Genomic DNA, 22,673 nt, shown 5'->3' on the forward strand with positions numbered 1-22,673 from the left:
AAACCAAGGCAATCAGCTACCTCCTGCAATTGCAGTTAACCAAATCTTACTCCACGCACTATGTATGATTATGCTAAACCCTCTTTAACAGGAACTGAATCGAGCATAGTTAGACCTATTGTAGCAGCAAATACTTTTGAATTAAAACCTAACACTATTCAAATGATATAGAAATTTGTTTAGTTTGATGGTTTGCGGGATGAGGATCCCAACGCTCATTTAGCCAACTTTTTAGAACTATGCGATACATTTAGAATCAATGGCATTTTTGATGATGCCATTCGTTTTCGATTATTTCCCTTTTTATTGAGGAAAAAAGCTAAATAGTGGTTCAACTCATTACCACGAGGATCAATTACTACTTGGGAACAAATGACCGAAAATGTTTTACTAAAGTATTTTCTGCCGGCTAAAATGGCTAAATTACGTAATGATATCTCTTCTTTTGTTCAGTTGGATTTAGAAACACTCTACGATACATGAGAGAGAAACAAGGACTTTTTGAGAAGGTGCCCTCACCATAGGTTACCGCTTTGGCTCCAAGTACAAACATTTCACAATGGTCTGAATCCTTCGACTCGGCAAATGGTTGACGCAGCGGCGGGCGGAACCATTAATAATAAAACACCGGAAGATGCCTATGAGTTTATAGAAGAGATGTCACTGAATAACTATCAGTGGCAAGTCATGAGGACAAAGCTAACAAAAATAGCCGGCGTTTATAACGTCAATTCGGTCACCATGCTCTCTAATCAGGTAGAAATCTTAAATAAAAAGATTGATCGTTTTCATTATTCTTCATAGGTTCACCCAGTAATGCAGTGCGAAGCAAGTGGAAGTGGAACAAACCATTCGGAATACCATCCTTATGGCCACAACATGGATAACGAGCAAATAAATTACATGGGTAATAATCCTCGACCTCAAAACAATCCATATAGTAACACTTATAATGTAGGTTGGAGGAACCACCCAAATTTCTCGTGGAGCGGTTAAGGAAATCAAATACCACAACAACCTCCGGGCTACCAACAACCACCCTACCAACAGGAAAAGAAGCCAAACCTTGAAGAGATGCTCTGAAAGTTTATTTTGGTGTCAGAAACTCATTTTCAGAACATTGAGACAACACTTAAAAATCAACAAGCATCGATCCAAGGGCTCGAAACTCAGATAGGCCAGCTGTCCAAACTGACCTCAGAAAGACCACTAGGAAGTTTACTTAGTAACACTAAAGAGCATGTCAAAGCAGTTACACTAATGAGTGGGAAAGAGTTAGTGGAATCTAAAAAGAAGTTAGCGCAAGAAGCCGTGGAAAGCGAAAGGAGGGAAGAAAAACCCGAAAATAGTGACAAACCAGTGCCGGAGGAATATAAACCACCAGTTCCATATCTAACAAAATTAAAAAAAGATCGTATTGATGCACAATTCAGTAAGTTTCTTGAACTTTTTAAGCAATTACATATCAACTTACCTTTTTTTGAAGCCATCCCGCAGATGCCTACATACGCAAAATTTTTGAAGGAGCTTCTAGCAAATAAAATGAAGTTCGAGGACTTATCTACAGTAAAACTCAACGAGGAATCCTCAGCCATACTCCAAAACAAACTACCAACCAAATTGAAAGATCCAAGAAGTTTTACTATCCCTTTCTTAATTGGTAGTCTGAATGTTGAAAAAGCACTAGCTGATTTAGGCGATAACATTAATTTGATACCATATAAAATGTTCAAACAACTTGGTCTTGGGGAACCTAAACCTACTAGGATGAGTATTCAATTAGCCGATAGATCTATTAAATATCCTAGGGGTATTATAGAAGACGTACTCGTAAAAGTAGATAAATTCATATTCCCTGTTGATTTTGTTGTGCTTGACATGGATGAAGATGTGGAAGTACCCTTAAGTTTAGGGCGCCCATTTCTAGCCACTACTAGGGTTTAATCGATGTGGGTGACGGTAAATTGGTACTTAGAGTAGGTAACGAGGAGATTATCTTTAAAATTTATGATGCTATGAGATTCTCTAGGGAGCAGGATGATTCATGTTATTTTATTGACTCTATTGATCATATTACTCAAGACTCTTTTCAGGAAATTGTACAGAAGGAGACGACGGGACCGTATCCAACTCAAGGCGAGGAGACTGGTGAGGAACCTAATGACCATTCGTCAAGACAAGTAAAATATGAGGGCTTTAAGATAAACGATGAAATTAAGCAAAAACCCTCTATTGAGGAGCCTCCCAAACTGGAACTTAAACAATTACCAAACCACTTAGAATACGCATTCCGTGGAAATAATTCTACATTACCAGTTATTATTGCTTCTAACTTGCAACCCAAGGAGAAAGAGGAATTAATCCAAGTATTAAAAGAACATAAAAAGGCTATAGCTTGGAAAATTTCTAACATTAAAGGAATCAGCCCTTCTTTTTGCACCCACAAAATTTTGATGGAAGATGAGTACAAACCATGTGTGCAAGCTCAAAGACGTTTGAACCCCAAAATGAAGGAAGTTGTAAAAGTTGAGGTAATTAAACTCCTAGATGTTGGAATTATTTATCCTATTTCTGACAGTTCTTGGGTAAGTCCAGTCCAGGTTGTCCCCAAGAAAGGAGGCATGACGGTTGTGACCAATGAGAAGAATGAATTAATCCCAACAAGAACAGTCACAGGATGGTGAGTTTGCATAGACTACAGGAAACTGAATGATGCCACAAGAAAAGATCACTTTCCCTTGTCATTTATTGACCAAATGTTGGAAAGATTATCTGGACATATGTATTACTGCTTTCTAGACAGACTCTCTGGTTACTTCCAAATCCCAATAGCTCCTGAAGATCAAGAAAAGACAACATTCACATGCCCATATGGTACGTTCTCTTATCGTAGAATGCCTTTTGGATTATGTAATGCTCCTGCAAAATTTTAGCGCTGTATGATAGCCATATTCGACGAACTCGTGGAAGATATCATGGAAGTATTTATGGATGATTTTTTGGTATTCGATAACTCTTTCCATCTCTGCCTTAAAAATTTAAAACGAGTTTTAATAAGATGTAAGGAAACAAACCTTGTGCTTAACTAGGAGAAATGTCAGTTCATGGTTCAAGAAGGTATTGCATTAGGACATAAAATTTCTAGTAAAGGAATTGAGGTAGATAAATCTAAAATAGAAACAATCGAGAAGTTACCACCTCCTAGTTTGGTTAAGGCTATTAGAAGCTTTTTAGGACATGCTGGTTTTTATAGAAGATTTATTAAGGATTTTTCTAAAATAGCTAAACCTTTGACTAAATTGCTAGAAAAAGATATACCTTTTAACTTCGATCAGGAATGTTCAGAAGCATTTAGTACTTTAAAGGATTTAATACTTTAAAGGATAAATTAATTAATGCTCCAATCATAATTGCACCTAATTGGAACTTGCCATTTGAACTAATGTGCGATGTAAGTGATTTTGCAGTAGGTGTAGTATTGGGGCAGCGAAGAGACAAGCATTTTCAACCTATCTATAATGCCAGCAAAACCTTAACGACTGCACAAGAAAATTATACTACTACAGAAAAAGAGTTGCTAGCGAAGAGACAAGCACAGGTTCCCAACTTCACATGGCCTAGCACACGACCGTGCTTAAGCTCGTGTGACTAACACGGATGGAAACACGGCCGTGCGATATGGCCGTGTAGAAACAGGGTAGAAGAATTCCCCAAACACGTGCGACACGCCCGTGTCTATCCCCCAAGGACAACACTATCGAAATACCACAGACGTGTGTGGAGCTACATGACCGTGGGATAAGTGATCCACATCACACACAGCTGAAGCACACTGGCGTGCCAGAAGGCCGTGTGACGACATCTTAATTTGCGACAAATACGGGCGAGCCACGGTGCATACGGGCGTGTGCACCGGCCGTGCCATTTGAAAAATTAGAATAATCCTTTTATTTTCCTTCCATTAAGTTTTTTTTTAGATTCATTTCTTTCCCTTTTAAACACGGCTTATCTTTGTGACTACTATCAGATTATTCCCTTCACTCTCTCTTTATCATTCAGAATCATGCGTGACATCTAAATTCATTTCCAATTCTCGAACTCACCAAACCAAGAATAACATCCATTCTTAATACATGAAGTTCCACTTCTCCCCCTCTCTTATTCTTATACTTTAATATATACCTTTGTACATTGAAGGCAATGTACATCTTAAGTGTGGGGGGTATTTATTTCATTATCAGAAAAATCCCTGAATAATTACCTTGTTCTCTTGAAAAGCTCTCATATCATATTTAGGATAAATTTTAATTATTTATGATTTTGATTGATATATCTTGAATTAAAACATAGGCATTTATGCATTGATTGTTTAAACTTTAAGACATTAGAGAATCAAGCATGATAAGTTGATTTTTAAGAATTTAAAATTATAGGTTGTTTCCCCAAGTCTAGGTATTACTTTAAATTGGAATTCACGAGTCTAAACATCAAAAAGCCATAATTTTTTGTGAGATTTTTGGGCCTTTTGAGCATCTATTAATTCTTTCATGCTCACTTTTATTATTGCTTTGAGTGTGTCAGTATTGAACTGTTATTCTAGAACTTGCTTGATTATGCATGTCGAGACCACACCATTTGATTTGGTATATCAAAATGATTAAGGCACATAGGATTAACCCACTCATGCCATGAAAAGCCTACCTCCACGATTAACCCCTAGTAAAGCCCCTTGAGCCTAACAAGCCATTTCTTGTATTACCCTTAATATTAACCTTTAACCCATTATTGTTGAAATCCCCTAATTTAATCCCTATTTTTGTCGAGATTTGAGTTAAGGAAATTGCTTAGCTATGTCTTGTTTGTAATAAGTTAGTCTATGAATATTTAACTTGTTCTTAAAAAAAAAACTATGTATATATATTAGTAATTCCATATTCTGAGAAGAAGCTCTGTTGTACGCATGTGAAGATTAACTCTTTTTCTAGTTAGGCAATTTTTTAATTTAATCTCGATTCTAACCCTTTCTTTTAGCTTGTGACCAAACCCCCTAACCAAGCTGCACTACAACCCTCTAAAGACCTTTTGATTGATGTATCATCTTAAATTATAGTAGTGGAGATTTGATTTTCATGCAAGCCTATGGTAATGACTTTTCATTATTGACTATTAAGTGCTTCATTTATTGTCCTTAAACACCTCGAGTGATTTGAGTGAATCTTTAGTGAGGATGTGAAACTCTGTGATATTCTGAATCAAAGGTAATTACTTAGATGCGGAGAGACACCTATGTTTGCATGATTAAATAGTCAACTTGAAATGTTTGAAACTTTTATGTTCTTTTAGTTGAATTCTCAATGTATGATTACCTATGGATTATTCTAAGATATTATTGATAGAAATTATAAGTTGAGAAGAATTTATTTTGATTATGAGTTGAAAATTTTGCTTGAGGACAAGTAAATGCTTAAGTGTGGGGGTATTTGATAAACCATAAATTATACATATTTTTACCCCATTTTTAATGCATTTTATGTATGATTTCTCATTAGAATTGGTGAAGATGCTCCTAATGCTTTAATTTCATGTTTTATACTTAGGAGAGTATAAGAGAGCGATAGGAACGAGAAACAGGCCAAAAATAGAGAAAATGGGCCAAAGTACGAAAACAACACGGCCTGGACCTCCTCACACGGGCAGGCCACAATTTGGTAGGCTCGAACACGGCCTAGAGTAATCGAACACGGGCGTGTGCCATGGGCGTGTCCCTACCGAGCCCAAGTTGAGTCCAATTCAGAAAAGGCTAATTTTGAGGGCTTCTACGCATTCCAAAGCCTATAAATACACCCTAGAAGAGGAGAAAAGGGGGCACACAGAATAGTGAGTAAGGAATTACTCCAAGGAAGCCGATTGATTCATTTCAGAAGTCGGATTCATCATCAAGACTGAAGATCTCTCCTCAATTCCCCTTCAGGAGTTTTGGGTTTTCTTTATGTTTTCTATTATTTATTTTTCTGAGATGTTTTCTCATTTAGTTATGAACTAAATCCCCTAAATACCTAACGGGAATGAAACCTAAGACGAATCTTGTTATTATTTTCTGAATTGTATGATAAATATTTAACTTGTTCTTAATTATGTGTTCTTAATTCTTGTTTTGATATCCCAGGATACTGATTCAAGATAAGCTCTTATTTAGAGGACGAATAGACCCTGGCTAAGAGTACATTTATCATAATTAAGTGGAGTTGATTGCGCGCCTAGACATAGGGTGACAAGATTTTGCCGGATTAGGGTGAAACCTAATAAGGGGATCTATAGATCGAGTTAATGCAACCCTAGAGTGTTAATTAGAGAAAAGTCTCAGTTATTCAATCTAGGGATTAGACGTTATTAGTCTTGAATAGGGTTAATAACATAACTTAGGGATCTCTACGAAACAAGTTGAATGAATAAATTGTCCGATTCGGAGCCAGAATAACAAGTAAAATCTAGGTGGATTTTTCCTTAGGTATTGTTTTAAGCCAATTTATTTTTCCCAAAAGCAATTCCCCAATTCTTTTCTCTGTGAGTTCTTAGTTTAGATAATTAGTTAATTAAAAAAAAACCCCATTATTCTTAGGCTAGATAATAAAAAGACAGTCATTACTAGTACTGTTAGTTCCTTTGGGTTTGACAATCCGGTCTTGCTAAAACTAAACTACTGTTCGATAGGTACACTTGCCTACATTACGATAATAGTTAGTTCAAGAACGAATAATTATAAATATTGAAAACCTATCACGAAATAACGCGATCAAGGGTTAAGGAGGTTGATGTGCACAAGATGGCGTTTAGGACTCGTTATGGTCATTACGAGTTTCTAGTAATGTCATTTGGACTGATGAATGCACCAGCAGCTTTCATGGATCTGATGAACTGAATGTTCCAACCCAATCTGGATCAGTTTGTTGTAGTATTTATCGACGACATACTGGTGTATTCGAGGACTGAAGATGAACATGATAAACATCTCCGAGTAGTTCTTCAAATTTTGAGGGAGAAACAATTGTACGCCAAGTTTAGCAAGTGTAAATTCTGGTTACATAAGGTAACGTTTCTTGGTCATGAGGTATCTGCTGAGGGGATTAGGATTGATCCTCGAAAGGTTGAGGCAGTGTTGGATTGGAAGCCGCTTAAGAGGTATCTGAGATTTGCAGTTTCCTTGGACTGGCAGGGTATTATAGAAGCTTTGTAGAGGGGTTTTCACTAATTGCCACACCCTTAACTAAGCTACTATGTAAGGGTGTGCTATTTAACTAGATTGATGCACAGCAAGAGAGCTTTGAAAAGCTCAAGAAAGTACTGACTAAGGACCCTATCTTAATATAGCCAGAGTCTGGGAAGGAGTTCACTGTGTACAGCGATGCATCACATATCGGTTTGGGATGTGTGTTGATGCAAGAGGGTAAGGTGGTACCGTATGCATCTTGACAGCTTAAGACTCATGAGACGAATTATCCAAATGCATGACTTGGAGTTAGCTGGAGTGGTATTCAAACTAAAAATCTGGAGGCATTACCTGTATGGTGAGAAGTGTGTCATCTACACGGATCACAAAAGCCTTAAGAATCTCCTCACTCAGAAGGAGTTGAATTTTAGGTAGCGTAGATGGATTGAGCTACTTAAAAATTATGACTGTATAATCGAATATCATGTTGGGAAAGCCAATATGGTGGCTGACGCATTGAGTCGTAGAGTCATGGCTGATCTGAGGGTGATGTTTGCTCGCCTTAGTTTATTTGACGATGGTAGTTTGTTGGCAGAGCTCCAAGTGAAACCGTTGTAGATTGAACAGATTAATAATAAACAGTTGGAGGATGAGTTGGGTTTTCGATTCCGTCAGATCGAAAATGGCAATACTGTGGATTTTAGGTTGAACAGTGATGCGGTACTCTATTTTCAAGGCAGAATTTGTGTACTTAAGGATACTGATTTGAGGTAGTCTATACTACGAGAGGCGCATAGTAGACCCTATGCTATGCACTCGGGTGGAAATAAGATGTACAGAGATCTTCGTGAGATATATTGGTGGCCAGGTTTTAAGTGTGAGGTTACCGACTTTGTGAGGAAATGTATGACTTGCTAGCAGGTTAAAGCGGAACATCAGTTACCTTTTGAATTGCTTCAGCCAGTTAAGATTCCATTGTGGAAGTAGGAAAGAGTAACTATGGACTATGTTAGTGGGCTACCCTTAGCGCCTACTAAGAAGGATTCGGTATGGGTCATCGTGGATCGGTTGACCAAATTCTCACTGACTATTCATTACAGAAACTAGCTAAGTTGTATGTATTCGAGATAGTGAGACTGCATGGGGTACCAGTTTCCATAATATCTGACAGAGATCCTCGCTTCATGTCTCGGTTCTTAAAGAAGTTATATGAAGCTCTGGGTACACGATTGGACTTCAGTACTGCGTTCCATCCTCAGATAGATGGTCAGTCTGAGAGGGTGATTTAGATACGAAAGGACATGTCAAGGAGTTGTGTGATTAACTTTCTAGGTAGTTGGGAGGATTACTTGCCGCTAGCAGAAACAATAGCTACCAGTCATGTATACAGATACAACATTACGAAGCACTATATGGTCGTAGGTGTCGCACTCCTTCATGATGGACTGAGCTGGGTGAGCGGCATGTTTTGGGCCCTGAGCTAGTATCTGATATTGAGGATAAGGTCAGATTAATTTGGGATCAACTGAAGGCAGCAACAGACTAACAAAAGTCGTATGCGGATCTGAAACGTAAGGGAATTGAGTATTTTGTGGGAGATTTTGTCTTTCTCAAGGTCTCGCCACGGAAGAAGGTACTGAGTTTTGGGCGTAAGGGCAAGTTGAGCCCAAGATTTATTGGGCCTTACTACATACTGAGACGAGTAGGACCAGTTGCTTACAAGTTAGAGCTACCTCTAAAATTAAAGTGGATTAATGATGTGTTCAATGTCTCTATGTTGAGATGCTACCACTCTGATCCTACACATGTTCAAATATTGGATCAAAATGTGAAAGTATTGAGAAGGAAGTCTATTCCACTGGTTAAGGTTTTGTGGCAAAATCACAGCTCTGAGGAGGCCACTAGGAACCTGAGGAGGTGATGCGACAACAATACCCTCACCTATTCTGACTAGGTAAATTTTGAGGCCAAAATTTTCTTTAAGGATGGTAGAATTGTAATGCCCCAAATCTCTAAATCCCTAATAAAATTATTTTTGTGTGTTTGTAACATGAAAGTATGTCTGGCTTAATGGTTATGGGCTCTGGGAGTGTTTGGGAAGTCATGGGTTCGAGAATTGGCTTCCACAAAAATTTTGCTTTTAAGGATTAAGCCACTATTTTAAGTCAGTAGGGTTATAAGTAAAAGTTATTAAAAACATGACAGAATGGGCTTGCTGGTCTAGTGGATAGTGGCGTGTGGAGTGTGCTAGTGGTTTGAGGTTCGAATCCCTGCTTTTGCAAATGGAGATTATTTTTACTGGTGGCTATGGGAGAAAGTTGTGTTTGACCGAAACACTAAGATTTTGAATAGATTTGAATGGGGTTGTTGTTAGCTGAATTTGAGGAGATGGATGGGAGGAAATTAAGGAGGAAATCAGGGAATTTGAATGGTTTGAAAGTGTTTGTGCCGAATTTGAACTTATGGCACACAGAGTTTTGATTTTGGTAGGGGTGTGTTGAGGGGTAGGTGTTTGGTTGTTGACCGAATAGAGGTGTTCATTTTGTCAAAAAAATTTTGGTCATAGTCTAGCTAGGTGCCGAATCCTCTCCTTACTTTTCAGGTTTGCAAACAGCTTATTTTGTTCTCTTTCTTCTTTATCGGTCTAGGGTAGTCCCTCAAAGGTCCCCTAGAGTGCTGCTGATTTCCCCTTGTTCTTAGTCGAATATTACTTTCCCCTATGTTCTTCTTTTCTGCCGATTCTATCTTCTCCTCTTTCTCAACTTGGCTGATTACCTGAGTAGCACTTCTCTTTCCGTTGATTCTTCTTTTTCTATTGTGTTGGCCAAACCCTAATATCCTTTGTTATTCTCTTACTAAAACCGAATGCCCCCTTTTCAATTCGGGCGACTTCTAGGCTTGGATCTTGGCCGATTACTGGTTGTTCTACTTCTCAAAAGTTTTAACTTCTTCTTCTACTTTTTATTTTCACTGTGACTGAGTGTAACCTTCTCACTCTTTCTCAATTCTGCCTTGATGATTTTCATCTAACACCTATGTGCTGCCAAATGATGCTAAGTGTGCGGAATCAATAGTGGGGGCGTAGGATGATTCTTTTCTTTCCCTACAAGTGATCTTTTCACCCTCCGTAAGTGTTGGTTGAAGGTTGGTAAGTTGTGTATTGTACTGAGGGTTTAGATTATTATTAATCAGTCGCTTGTTCTTTGGTTTAACGTTGACTTTGAAGCAAATCCATTGATATTGGAGGAGATTCTGCAGTAACTTGTTGGTGCTTCGATCTTGGAAGTACTTTGGCTACAATTTCATAACAGGTGTGTGTAACACTACCATTATATTTGAAATAGCAAAAGCTGAAAACCGAAAAGCTAAAAAGTCGAAAAGCCAAAAAGCTGAAAAGTAGGCTGTCGACACCACACGGGGCGTGTGGCCACCCGTGTGGCAGGCTATCTAAGAAAACATGGCCTTGTGGTGATGAGATGACCATGAGCGTTTTCATGGGTCGAAACAATATTGGGCCATTTTGGGCTGAACTAGGCCGCGTAGGCCCAATAGGCCTGTGGGCCCCACACGGGAAAATCACACAAAAGTGTAGAAAATATTAGGCCAGGCTGTGTAAACCACATGGCTTAGGCCATTTCTGGGCTATGTAGGCCATACGAGCGTGTGGGCCCACATGGGCCAGCAATATGGGCTGTGGGCCCATTATCACTGATTGACTGTTAAGGTTGCACGGGTCACCCAAGATGACTGTGGACCTACTGTTGGGCTGGTAAGTGTACCGGACCCTTATTTTTGTAAATGACTAATATATCCCTATATGATGTATGACTGTTTGAGCATGCCATTTGTACTATATATACATTTATATTATGTTGCATTGCATGGGGTGGGATATATGATTTTGGAGGAAGTGTACTGAAAGGCTATAAGCCTATTACTGGCAGCTCTGCTGCAAATATTGTTTTAGTGCCGTAACTGTTGCTACTTGGAGTATAGAGATGGGTGAGTCAATTTTATCCCCATATGGTGTGTAGGGTTGGTACGGAGATGGTGTGTAGAGGCTGGATTGGGTAAGATTTTCTGATTACATACTGTATTTATACTGTAATAGGCTTAGGCCCCACTGATATTGTTACTAAAATGGGCTCATGCCTAGACTGCTACTGTTACTGATATGGGCTAAGGCCCTAACTGAAACTAAAAGGGGTTAGGCCCAAATTGTGTTTACTCTTATTGATTGCTATTATGAGATTTCACACACTGAGTTTTCGTAAACTCCTCCATTTGTTAACTGTGCAAGAAATCCCCAGACTTAGACGGATCGATGCGACTGAGGACTCTGTGGTGGCCACTCGACTTAGTTAACTTTTAATATTATAATTAAGGTTTATTTTGGGTTTTACATTATGTAATAAGGCCTCTCGGGTTTATTTTTTATTTTTTTATTTTGCTCATATTGATTTGTGATTTACAATTGCTAGCAGTAGTAAAAACGCGCGTTTTCAAAAAGTCAAACGTTTTCAAAACCACCACAAATATGTAACTCATTTTCAAAGCTTTTGCGAATAACAAACCGTTTACAAAACTAAAAAAGTTTTATTAAAAGCAACCTTTAAAGTACAAGTCCCACATTATGAATGAGCAGTAAGACTTTAAAATGACTTTTCAATCTATAGAAAGAGGCAAGTTAAAGAAGGGGTTTTTAAACGACGAGTCTTAGATTTCGGAAAACACTTCAACGTGACATCGCCAAGATTCTGTCATGACGTCTGGGCTGGGTTTGGGGTGTTACATACATGCAATAAAAATAAGAAGAGCCAGATTTTCAAGCTTCTATGGCTTCTTTTCCTTTAATATTTGGTGGTGTTAAACCATTAAGGAAGATGACACTTTTTTTCTTTTGTTTTTAACTTAATTATTAACTAATTTACTAATTTAACCTTACATTTAACCTTTAAAATTTCATAACTAATGTCCATATTTGTGCACTCAATAAAAAATGGTATAATTACCTCAAAAAGCCCTTAACTAATTAATTCATAGTCATTTGATACTTTTAACCAATAGAACTCAAATTTTGCACCTTATGCAATTTAGTCATTTTTATCAAATTAAGCATACAAATGGTAAAATTTCTTAACGAAATTTTTGTACGGTAATACTAGCATGCTGTAGACATTAAAGTAATAGTAAATAAATATTTTCATGTTAAATTTGTGGTCCCGAAACCACTGTTCTGATTTTACTAAAACGGGATGTTACAGTAAAATCTCCCATTGTATGTTCCCTCACTAAAAACCTTTACCAAGAAAACTCAATTAGAAAAAAATGTTGATTAAAGGAAAAGTGTGGAACATCTTTCAGACTACTCCTAATGATGAAGCCACTTAGCATTTTTGAGGCGATGCATTCTAATTTTGTATACCAACCTTTTAAATATTGTGGTTGATAATGTCTTGGTAAACAAATTTTCTAAATTATCACTAGAATGAATTTATGGAACTTCAATATCACATTTCTTCTCAAGATCATGTGTGAAGAATAATTTTGGTGAAATATGTTTTGTTTTATTTCATTTAATGTATCCTCCCTTTAATTGAGCTAATACACACTACATTATTTTCGTATAAGATGGTTGGCGCCTTTTCCTATAGAGGTAAATTACACATCTTCTAGCTATGTTGAGTCATTAGTCTTAGCCAAACGCACTTGCGAGTAGCCTCATGCATTACAATTATTTTTGCATGATTTGAAGAGACAACAACTAATGTTTGTTTTCTTGAATGCCATGATATAGTTGTACCTCTACATGTAAATAAATATCTTGTTTGGAATCAACCTTAATGAGGATCCGATAAATATCCAATATCTAAATAACTGATCCGATAAATAGCCAACTAATTGAGAATTTAGATGATTTGAATAAAATAACCTCAAATCATTTGTTCATTTGAGATATCTAAATATATGCTTAATTCCATTCAAATGTCTACATGTTGGAGAAGAGCTAAATCTTTCTAACAAGCTTACAACAAATGCTATATTAGGTCATGTATTGTTTTCTAAATACATTAATGCCTAACGACACTAAGATATGGTACTTTAGGACCAAGTAGGTCTTCTCATCTTTATAAGGATGAAAGTGGTTTTTATTCATGTCTAGAGATCTTAGAATCATTGGGGTACTCAATGGATAAGTTTTATCCACGTAATATTTTTTTAAAATATTTTCTATATAAAATGATTGACAGACATGGATTTCATCCTTTAAATGCTTGATTTGTAAGCCGTTGTGTGTAAATAATTCAAATGTGCAAGTGTATACGTTGATTCAAGTAATATAATGATGAGTGTGTATTGTCTCCATAGGGATCGAAAGTTGATTTGAATTGCTAAGTATTACTGAAGATTTAACGAATGAAACTCTACAAAAGAAACAAAGTATAAATTGGTGAAGGGAATTAATGAATGAACTAATAATATCAATTTAATTGAAAAATGACCAAACAATCTAAATGTTGTGGCAATTCACAAGGAACAAGTAGAGAGTATTTTTGCTATTGAATGATAAATGTTGGAATTAATTAGGGAATACTTTCATAACATAATAATGCCATGGCAAAGTCTCGTCATGTTTAATTGTTATCATGTTATCATGTTTAATTGCATTTTAAAACACTCCAAGTCCATTTTGTATTCTTACTTGTCACGCAAGTCTCGTCACGACTTCTTTATACCTTGACTGTAATAACTCGTTTTTGGGTCAAATCGGAACAGTGGTTTCGGGACCACAAATTCAAATTAGAAATATTTATTTTTATTTTTTCTTTAAGGTTTACAGCATGATTGAATGATTGTGTGAAAATTTTGTTAAGAAATTTTATCAATAGAGTGTCCAATTTGACTAATATGACTAAATTGCAATAGGTGCAAAATGTGTGTTCTAGAAGCTAGAGGTGTCTAATTGCTATGAAATTTTAAATTGGAGGTCCCTAAATGGTAATTAGACCATTATACCCTAAGTTGGACAAAAATGGACATGGTTAGATAAAATTTCAAAGTTTAAGTGAAGGGCATTTTGGTCATTTGGTAAATAAAGACAAAAATAACTAATAAAAAGATGTCATCTTCCCCAATTTAGTCCCCCATGGCCAAAAATCACTAAGGGAGACATAGCTAGGGTTTGTCCAACTTCCAAGCGCGATTGTAAGTCTGTCTTTGTCCCATTTTTAATGATTTTTACGTTTTTGTGAATGTTGTAACTTGATTTAGCTATTCTAAGGACTAATTTGAAAGAAAATCAATGTCTAAAATTTTACCCATGTTGATTATTTGTGTATTTTGATGTTTAATGGTAGAAAATGTATGTTTGGTTTTAGATAAACAACATTTACCGGGTGATTTTTGATGAAAATGTCAAATAGGGTCTTATTTGTAAAAGTTGTAAAATGTGTGTAAAAATGTGAATAAATGAAAAATGTGGGTTGATATGAGTACTAATAATATTTGGCTAGGCTTGGGTAATGAAGAAATAGAATGAAAATCATTTTACAAGCTTAGGGACTAAAACGTAAAAAGTTAAAATGTTAGGGGCAAAAATGTAAATTTTTCTATAAGGTGTTTTTGGGATTAAATTAAATAATGTGATGATTGAATGAGTTAAATGTGGCATTATAGATCAAGAAAGACGAGGTTCTGACCTAGACCAAGGAAAGAACAAAGTTGTGGACTAAATCGAACTATTAGCCATTTTGTACCGAGGTAAGTTCGTATGTTAAAAATAAGCTTTAATATGATTGTATTTCATTGCTTTAATATTGCATGAATTGTATATTTGATAAATGTGGATGATCCTAATCCTATGATTGAGTTCGAAGACGAATCGACAAGCAAGAAATCCCGTTTGAACCTTAGGAATAGGGTAGGATACAAGTGACATGTCACTAGGCATATGTTATGTGATTATGAGATTATGAGATCCGGGTGCTAATCTTGTACGTCCTACCAGTGGCTGACTATACCGGCATATGTTGCGGATACTTAACAGCTTGTATGAGCAGTACGGCGTAGCTACGTCTTGACTGACAGCTTGTGTGAGTAGGCCCGTTGATAGCTCGAGAGCGAGCAACTATGTGATGTGAGACTTGGGTAGCCTTGGCTACATATGAGGCACTTAGTGTGCAAAATTTCTCGAGTATCTGACATTATTATTCCGAGTGGTTTACGGATATGTCAAAGATGAGAATATGTGTAAGTTCATTTCAAGATGGTTCAAATATGTATGTAAAGCTCATGTTTATTAAATGCTTAAAATGATGAAAATGAGGTAAGTTTGGTGATGGAATGAATTATGATCATGAGACTATGGTAAATTAACATTTAATTATGTTATAATATTTAAATGTTATATGCATGGTAAGGTTGCTTATTTCTTGCATACGAGCTTACTAAGCTATACAGCTTACTTCGTTTATTTTCCATCTTTTTTTATAGTGTCACCAAGCTAGCTCGGATCGGAGATCGTCAGAGATTTGAATCACACTATCAAACTTTCATTTTGGGTATTAATGATCTTAGTATTTTGAAAGTATGGCATGTATAGGGACTTGGTTATTTTGTTATATGTGTCATTATGATTTTAGCCAATATATTGGCTTGTAATTTGTCAAAAGCTTGATTTGATATTTGGCCATGTAAATTGGCTTATTTTAGCTAACATGGCTGTAAACCTAAGTATATTCATATATGTGCCAATGTCTTTGGTGATATGGTCATGGTATGCTTGGTGAATGATGGAATGTGATTCATAGCATGAATATGAATTGTTTGGGAATGTGATATAATGATGAGATGATAAATTATGCACAATTAGGTGTCTTGAAGGTAGTAAATTGAGGCTTAATGAATGTGAAATTTGCATGATTAATTTAGGGCATAATAAATGTTGTGAGTGTAGTAGATGTTGCTATTGTATTGGCCTATGTTAGTCATAATTATGAGTGTATTGGTTGCCTAAGTATATTATGTTTTGTGCCATTGAATTGGTGTATGTGTATGTGTGAATAAGGGTGGCAAATGGCTTGGTAAATAGTCTTTATTTCGTCCAAAGAGGAGACACACGAGCGTGTGTCTAGGCTCTGTGTGACACACGGCCTGTCCCATGGGCATGTGTTTTTGGCGTGTGTCCCCTACACCTTAATTATGAGAAATAAAATGCTCAGAATTGAGCACACGAGCAGAGACACGGGCACGTGTCTTAGCTGTGTGGATGGTACAGCCTCGAACACGAGCGTGTGCCCTAACCATGTGAAGTTTGTACATATTTTATGAAAATTTATTTTCCACATAGACATGTGACTTGGCTGTGTGACATCAATTTGTTCATGTATTACAAAACAGAGAGTTACACGGGTTAGAGACACAGGAGTGTGTGACCACACGGCCTCCCCACACGGGCGTGTCCCAAACCATACGGGCGTGTGACCCCTGTTTGGTGGGAAAATTTCCTAAGTCTCTTAAAAATTTCTAAAGTTCTCAGTTTAGTCCCAGACCACTTCCAATGCATGTTTTGGGACCCGTAGGCTCGTATTAGGGACTTTATGATTAATTGTAAATGGTTTTTAATTCGAACGTAAATTTATGACTCAAAATTGTACGTTTTATTGTGTTGTATGTTCGGTAATGCCTCATACCTTGTTTCAGCATAGAGTACGGGTAAGGGGGTTACATTACCGAACTCCTAGTTTATCGTCTTGATGGATTCCCTATGTTGCCATAGTCGAGCATAGTCTTACATAATATAGTCCCATGTTTAATGTTCTGGTGGACTCTTTCGTGTTTACCGTCCCAACAAACTCTCCTGTGTTTACCGTCTCGATGGATTATCCCATGTTTATCGTCTCAGTGGACTATCCCATGTTTACTGACTCTGAGAGTCTTTAAACCTTTTCTGAAGTGTCACCCCGTAGATCCTGTACACCGTCGTAATGATTTTGCCCCATTAATCTTGTAGATCGCCATCATAGTGTTGCTCTATGGAACCTATAAACTACCATCACAGTGTCGCCCCGAAGGACTAGTTGATAACCATCGTCACGGTGTCATTGTAGCTAGCCAATAGCTAACCATTCCATGATGTCACCCAATTCCCTTGAGTTCTAACACAATTTGCCCATTCCTCTATTACACCATATTTTCGTAACTTCATCTACCCAGTCAAAATATTTCTCTTCATACTCCGCATACTATAAAAACATGCTTTACACAAATAAAAATACACTTATTTCTATGACATATAGTATGCCACATATAAATATGACAATACAAACCGCATCTTGCATGCCGATAGCATACTTGCAAGCATTCATATTTTCCACAGCATAATGCATACTTAGTCTACTCATTCATCGTAATAACACACAACTATGAAATTCAAACTACAATCACAATAGGTATATGAACAGGGCATTCTAGCACAACATCAAACACCCAAGGTGGAGTGCCAAATCTCACTTGAACTCTTTTATCCTCGACAACTTAGCTTTTCCAAATACATAGTCTCCTTCATCCTGGTAAATTAGCATGGAAATCATAATACATTAAATTAAAACTTATTCATACTTTAGAAACCAGTATCCAGTAAAATGCAAAAACCTTTCAGAGTTTTTCCAGAAATCCTTAAATACCTTCTCTTTCCTTAAATCCATTAATTTAGAAAGGTTAAGAATCTTACCGATTTATGAAATTCTCAACTAATAGACATCAAACTCTAGCGCCAGCTCACCATGTAGAGCTTTCTTTAAACCCTCTCTTCATCTAGGTGGAATTAAGAAGAAAATGAAGAAGATGAAACAGAAATGAGAAGATTCCCTTACAAAATAACACTTCTCACATATATATAACCCCCACACACGGTCATCAAAGACCTAAATTCTAAACCATGAACTAGTAATCATTATGTTCCCCACTAAGGAGCCAGTCAGTTTAAACTTAACTGAACCATAATTAAAACCCAACTATTTATCCGACAATCACAAAAAATTTCCTAAAATTCTTAGTAGAGTCCACCAACTCTCTACTTTACCAACTCTCTACTTTTTTTAACTGACTCTCCAAGCTCCTTCAAATTTGAGTCCTAAAAGAAATCCGGGTGTGACAACTCCCTCAGCTTTAAAGAATTTTTCTTCCTCGAAATTTTCTCTTGCGTTTATTCTTAGAGGTGGACTTTGAACATTTTCCCTTCATAACATAGAAAGAGACACTTTTACTCTTCCTAATTGCCTTAGCGTTAACCTATCAACTACAAGTTTATTTTGAGCCTATTTTGCTCAAATGGAGGGTTTGTACCTGCTCCATATAAAGTGGATAGTTGCACAAGGATAATCTCATAGTGATCCTGGAAAATTCTTGGCTTATACCATGAGCTAGACATTCGCTCAACGCGAAGCTAGCGAGTAGCTCTTGAATTGATGTATACCATTTGATAGATTCCCAATAAACGACTATCTTTGGTAGACTGACCGCTTCCAGATGTACTAACATCCAAAGTGTGAATACTAAAATAGAATGAAGAATTACGAGGTGTTATCTGCAAGTATACTGGTCATGTTGTAATATAGATTTTACAACGAAATAGGTAAGTACTCCGAGGACCGGATCCAAGAGAGGCAAGTATTAAATCAATTTTAATCTAAACAATTAAAGATCTAATTAATACTTTTAAGTCAGTTATAGTAAGAAAGTAAAATAAGAGATAATTTTAGGTTTCTTAAACTAAGGACATAAAATAACATAAAAAGAGTAAAATTGCAAGAGATAGAGAGAAATAAAGCGGATCAAATCATAAGATAAGTGATTAGCTTGCTTCAATAATCTCAATCAACTGTCATCTTGGGTTCTTCATAAATCAACTAGCCGCTACCCTATTAGGATCTTCCGATCTTCCACTAATATAATGACTTAGTAAGAACTACTTATCATTTGACCTCACAGTCAAGACTGGTTTGGGATCGAGGTGTTCAAGGATGGGCAATACCAATTTTAGCTTAATTCCTACCTTGATGACTTCCTAGGGTTGTCAGGCCTAGGGTTTGAATCACATTCTTCCTTTCCCAAATAATTTATCCATTGAATAACCCTACAAAACACTTAAGAGATCATACTTCCACTCGCTAATCCCCCATAGAAGGATTAGTTCCTCTTGACTTCATAAACGAAATGGAATAAATGGAAAAATTAATCATAGAGAATGGATTCAAATATAGAGTTAAAAAACTCATTTATGTTGATAATAAGTGTAAATCTGCAGAAGTTGATCTCCTTTACAATCAGATAGCTTGAAGAAAGTAAATAACTAAAATTACATAAACTTAAGAAAGAAAGAAAACAATTCTTAAACCTAAGGAGAAAATATAAGCTAATGGAATTGTGTCTATAATGTGTGCTAGAGAGGTCTATTTATAGCCTTCAGGTAGCCGTCATCCTTAGTCCTAGGGTAGCTGTCATTCCCGGACTTAAAGTTTGATAAATAGACCAAAATGCCCCTACTTCATGTTTTATTCTCGTCACGAAGTCAATGTCGTGACACACCAGGACCTATGTCGCGACGTAGCAACCAACATGTTCCTCTGTAGCCATCTTCAAGGGTATGTCATGACATCTTTAGCATGTGTCGTGACATTAAACGCAGTTTCTCACTTTCTCTATTCTGCTCTCTATGTTGCGACATTGGATCTCCATATTATGACAAAACGTCTAGTATTGACCCAAAATTTCCTCTAATGGTCTCTTGCACACTCACAAAGTATGTTAGCTCTCTCTTAGGTCTCATTTGGCATTTAAGGTTAATAAAAGACCCAATGCTCACATTTTATTTAATGAAAACAAAACTAAAGAAACTAAATTAAAATCTAACAAAAATGTATGTATTCAAGCTCCTTAAATGTGAAAACTAGTTTAATTTGCTACACCAAACCACGACCGATCAAACTCCCCCACGCTTAAGTCATTGCTTGTCCTCAAGAAACATAAAAAAAGATCAGACTAGTTTAATCTTTAAATGCTTGTATTCAAGCTCCTTAAATATGAAAACTAGTTTAATCTGCTACACCGAACCACGACAGATCAAACTCCCCCACACTTAAGTCATTGCTTGTCCTCAAGCAATATAATTAAAGATTACAAAATAAAATTTGATAACCCTTGAGCAGTATGGTACAAGTATTGATTTGGAAGCATATGAATTAGGTATTTCACATTTGCTAACAATTTTGACATGATAAGTAGTTGACTGACCACTTTTGATCACAAACATCAAAGCTCAGTATGTTACAAAATATATAAGTTTTAAGGTTCTTACCTATAGGAATCCATCAATAAATCATGCAAGTACTTTAAATAACTGAGTAGAATACAAATAGTCATTTAGGTGAATATTTAATATGATGTACATTCATGTAGAAGGATATCTAGGTCACATAGGGCTTTTCGGCTTGTAACGTTCTGAGACTTAGGACAGGTATGAAATTCAAAAATAGTCAGAATCAAAGGGTTACAAACATGAAAATAATTTGGCACATGTATTGATGCCCATTCTTCCCTCACTCACCGCCTTTTTTCTCATTCTCTCTTCTTTTTTTGTCTCTCTATAGGAAATCATCGTATGACATGGAAACTATGGCTAGCCTATCAGTTTTTGTGCACTAATGAACGAGTTTTCTCTTTCCTTTTGTGACTTTGTCACTTACTTTTTCAATTCATCTCACCCAATAATGCTTTTAATTATTCAAGTATTTTTTCTACTCTTACTACTTTTGCTTTTTGGGTTTCGCTTTTGTCTTATACTTTCGGGCTAACCTCTAGTTCCCACATCACACTAATCCTTCCTGTTTCTCTCTTACTTTTACAAATTCTGCCTTAATATAACTACTTAACCTTCGATACATATGGCCAAACGTCTATAATCGTGCAATGCAGGATCAAAGAAAAAAGGGCAAATACAAATTAACGTTATTAGGCTTAGGGTTTGTAATTAGGTTCATCAAGAAGTGTTAATAGGCTCAAAATTAGTACTAAAGGTGAAATAAAAAAAGGATAGCTTTTTGGCTTTGGATGTGTTCCAAATAATGCCTTAGGTCATCCCTAAATATCTCAACATGCACAAATTTAATCAATCAAACAAACACAAATTGAACCATTAATCATTCATACTAGCATGCTCATTTCCTTGTATTTTCTATATCACTTTGTACAAATGATAGCTTAATACCTATTGATAGTGTAACATATAGAACTTTAGTAATCTAATAATAAAATTTTAAAATCACCTATCATCATGCCAAACTTATTCATAAACACAAGCAATTCCCTATGTACATGCTCCTATCCAATCACTTGTATTTCTACAAGCTTAAGCTCACCAAAAGACAAGAAAAATTAAAGAAAATGTAAAAATTTGAAGCAAATTTTCTATGTTACCCCCATGCTTTAGTTGACACATTTTCTTTAATGTGTAGCCCATCAAAAGATAAGGAAAGAAGTTACCTAATTGATTGTGATTGCAAACTCCTATTAGTAGGTGTTTCCTTCTTTGGTCGTTGAAAATTTGAATTTGTTCATGTCTCTTTCATATCAGGTTCGTATATAGAAAAATTAAGCACAAAGCAACAAAACTAAAAGAAAATCTACTTATTAATCCTTCTCTTACAAAGTTTAAATTAAAATCATCGAGCGGATGAGAACAACTCTTCTCCATAAGGGCTTTTCCCTTTCCTCTAGCATATGTTTTGTGGGAGCTCCAACCTATTGGTGTCGCATGGTGAGTTGGGCTTCGTATGACAGGCCCTTTTGGTGTAGAAAATTGCGGCTAAAATGTCACTTCATACTCACCTTCCGTTTCAGGGTACTCTTGAGTAGGACCTTCCTTTTAAAGATCTGCCCACTCATTCTGATGAGTTGGAGTCAGCCTGAACATACCTAGAGGGTAGCTTGGAGCACTTGACTCATTCATCTTTTCGAATTCTTGAAATATCGAGTCTATTTCATGCATCCATCTGATCATTCTGTCGAGTTTTGTTTCAAAGGTTCCACTAGCTTCCTTTTTAACCTTCATTGAATCTTTCTATTTAACTGATGTTGGTACATCCATTTTCTTCTTCCTCCTTTGATTCTATTCAGTAATTTGCTTCCCTTGAAGCTCAACGTATTGTGTACAAAATGTATATCCAATGATACTCCTTATAGGTTTCATCAATTGCTTGTTGTCTTTTATTGGCACTTTTTCCTAGCGGTATGGTGTCGTTACGATGTGTAGGAAGAAAACTCTTGCCTTTTAGCTTTGTACGTACTGTTTCATCTCTTGAAATGCAAACACCCTACACAAATTTGTTTTCGTTGCAGAATACCATATAACAAAACTAATTGAAACACATTAACATTAGATGCATTCAATGCAGGTGCAATTTTATTG

The 22,673-nt window shown here is 36.4% G+C and overlaps 1 non-coding gene across 1 annotated transcript; it reads right to left on the reverse strand.

Moving 5' to 3' along the window:
* Window positions 1-420: 420 nt before the first annotated feature.
* On the reverse strand, window positions 421-527 carry LOC121208761 (small nucleolar RNA R71). The gene has a single exon (XR_005903886.1). It is a non-coding gene; the product is annotated as a small nucleolar RNA R71 (small nucleolar RNA).
* Between the last annotated feature and the right edge of the window lie 22,146 nt (window positions 528-22,673).

This window comes from Gossypium hirsutum, chromosome A10, assembly GCF_007990345.1.
Source record: "Gossypium hirsutum isolate 1008001.06 chromosome A10, Gossypium_hirsutum_v2.1, whole genome shotgun sequence".
Taxonomy (NCBI): Eukaryota; Viridiplantae; Streptophyta; class Magnoliopsida; order Malvales; family Malvaceae; genus Gossypium; species Gossypium hirsutum.